Source organism: Pseudophryne corroboree, chromosome 7 (assembly GCF_028390025.1).
Source record: "Pseudophryne corroboree isolate aPseCor3 chromosome 7, aPseCor3.hap2, whole genome shotgun sequence".
Classification (NCBI taxonomy): domain Eukaryota; kingdom Metazoa; phylum Chordata; class Amphibia; order Anura; family Myobatrachidae; genus Pseudophryne; species Pseudophryne corroboree.
The window spans coordinates 286,846,048-286,848,855 of record NC_086450.1 but is presented as its reverse complement, the minus strand read 5'-3'; the positions used below and the strand labels follow the sequence as shown (position 1 = coordinate 286,848,855).

Genomic DNA, 2,808 nt, shown 5'->3' with positions numbered 1-2,808 from the left:
AAGGCATCGGTTCCGCTTAGAAGGGGAATACAGACACAGCGGTATATCCCCAACAGCTTCTCCAATAAGACAAGCTAATGAACCGAAGGTAAATAAAATCATCGACTTCACAGACTACACATGATAATCATCAGACGATGAAAGCTCTATATACTCTGGCCCTCATTCCGAGTTGTTCGCTCGGTATTTTTCATCGCATCGCAGTGAAAATCCGCTTAGTACGCATGCGCAATGTTCGCACTGCGACTGCGCCAAGTAACTTTACTATGAAGAAAGTATTTTTACTCACGGCTTTTTATTCGCTCCGGCGATCGTAATGTGATTGACAGGAAATGGGTGTTACTGGGCGGAAACACGGCGTTTCAGGGGCGTGTGGCTGAAAACGCTACCGTTTCCGGAAAAAACGCAGGAGTGGCCGGAGAAACGGTGGGAGTGCCTGGGCGAACGCTGGGTGTGTTTGTGACGTCAACCAGGAACGACAAGCACTGAACTGATCGCACAGGCAGAGTAAGTCTGGAGCTACTCTGAAACTGCTAAGTAGTTAGTAATCGCAATATTGCGAATACATCGGTCGCAATTTTAAGAAGCTAAGATTCACTCCCAGTAGGCGGCGGCTTAGCGTGTGTAACTCTGCTAAATTCGCCTTGCGACCGATCAACTCGGAATGAGGGCCTCTACTTTAGCATATGAAGAACAGGTAATAGGTATCAGCTAAATGAATAAGCTGAATAAATGAGAGCAAAAAAGGCTAGTCTGTCAGTAAAGGCAGCATAGCCTGGGGTAAAAATAAGGCACCTGTGTTTAAACGTTCTAAAGGGCCTCTTCACAAAGGCAGAATTAAGGAGAAAGGTATTTTTTGGCTTACACCCAATAAAATGGAAACCCAGTAAATGGGATTCCAATAACTTTTTCCAGCTGTGGACGGTTTAAAATAAGGAAGTGCCTCCCAATATAGATATGCATGTCATTGATAGTGCAAAAATCTATATGGCCTCTGCCATCAAAAGAGGAATGGTTTTCAAAAGACCATATTCTGGGGCAGTCATAAGATCAGCCATGACTTCACCTTGCAATCTACGGCTACACCACACTGAATAGGCCCAATCTCATTAGATCTTGGAAGCTAAGCAGTGTTGGGCCTAGTTAGTTCTTGGAGGGAAAACCACCTTGAAATACCAGGTGCTGTAGGTACATTGGGTGAGGTACTGGAAGACAGGTTTTCAGTGCCTGCAAGTGAGCAAGAATCCCACATAGCCCATATGGACACTAATGTTCTAGGGCATCAGCAATAACAATAGCTGTTCACAGAGCAGTTTTTGCCTCACATACATGGAAAGCTGATTCAGAATCTAAGAAGGTTCTGGAAATTTTGCCTTGGCTGGAAGTTTATGTTGGGGAAGGTATTCTGGAGTCAGAAGCAGAATCCAAGAAGGTCACGTTTCCTTCCACATATAACCCCAAACTTAGGTGTCCGGTTTCGGCCTTGTCGGTCATAAAGGAACGTAACAGCCCCAAGAGGGCCAGTTAAACCAGAAGGGGACCGACCTCTTCAGTTTGCACAGATCTGGTAGTAGTCTACAAACAGATGCCTGGGTGCAAGAAGTGGTATCTCTAGGCTATGCTTTCCCTTCTAGAAGCATCCTCCTCGAAGGTTTCCGTCTCAGCCCGTCTCGGGTAGAGGCGTAGGTGAGGGATTTTGCATGAAGCAGTTCAGAAATTGCTTTGGTTAGGAACGGTCATTCCGGTTACCCATGCACAATGGGAGGGGGGGGGGGGGGGGGAGGTTTACTCCAACCTGCGTCTTTCGCCCCATTCAAAAATCAAAAAAAGTCAGATAAAATTGTGTACCACGGTTCACATGGACACATGGCACTCCATAGTTGGTGGGGAGCCAGTAGAATACACAGTATGCCTGGAAAGTCGGGAATCTTACCTTCAGGCTCCTATAGCACTGTCCATCAGTGTTATCTCAGGATTACTATCCTTCAGCAACTTTTCAGTTTTTTAGGCCCTACCCTTTGTGTTAGCCACAGCCCCAGAGTATTTACCAAAATGATTATGGCAGTTTATCTCCGCTAGCAGGGGATAAGAAAATTGCCATACCTTGACCACTGTTTCATCCTGGCACAAATACAGGAAAGGTTTCTGTGCCATCTGCAACAATAACTTATCTGCAGAAGCACGGGTGGTTCATAAATTGGCAAAATCATCTCTGGTTCCGTAACTACGGATAGCTCACAATGGGGCTGTACTGAATCAAGTCTGCAGAAAATAGCTACCTTGAAACAAGATATCCAAGGTGCAGTTAAGGACTCAGGAGTTGTTACACAGTCAATATCAATTCACGCAGCAATGCGAATGATGGGGTTGATGGTGTATAGACATGGTGGAGTGGCACAATTCCACTCAAGACCTCTCCTGCATCTGTTTCCATCTACAGCCGCATCACTGGATATGACCGATCTCATTGATGTTGGAAGTTAAGCAGTGTTGTGCTTGGTTAAATCTCTGATAATAGACCACCTGTGAATACCAGGGGGTGTAGGTGGGCCAGATGGACAATAACCATCTACAGCCATACCACACTGGATATGCCTGTCACGATCCGGGTATCTGGACGCCATTACTTACCCTTCAGATGCCTCCTAAGGCTGGCTCAGCGTTCCAGGACCGGATCCCGCTGTTCCTGAGTTTCCACATGCAGAATGTCAGAGTGGTGATTTCATCAGCCGCGGCCTCCGCTGTGCCCGCGTGGTTAAATGTGCGCTTGTCAGTCTGGCGTCTCCTGTCTCCTGTGGCCGGCGTCGC

At 46.8% G+C, this 2,808-nt stretch overlaps 1 pseudogene; it reads left to right on the top strand.

Moving 5' to 3' along the window:
* Positions 1 to 1,072: 1,072 nt before the first annotated feature.
* On the top strand, positions 1,073 to 1,191 carry LOC134946093 (5S ribosomal RNA; annotated as a pseudogene).
* The last annotated feature ends 1,617 nt before the right edge of the window (positions 1,192 to 2,808 follow it).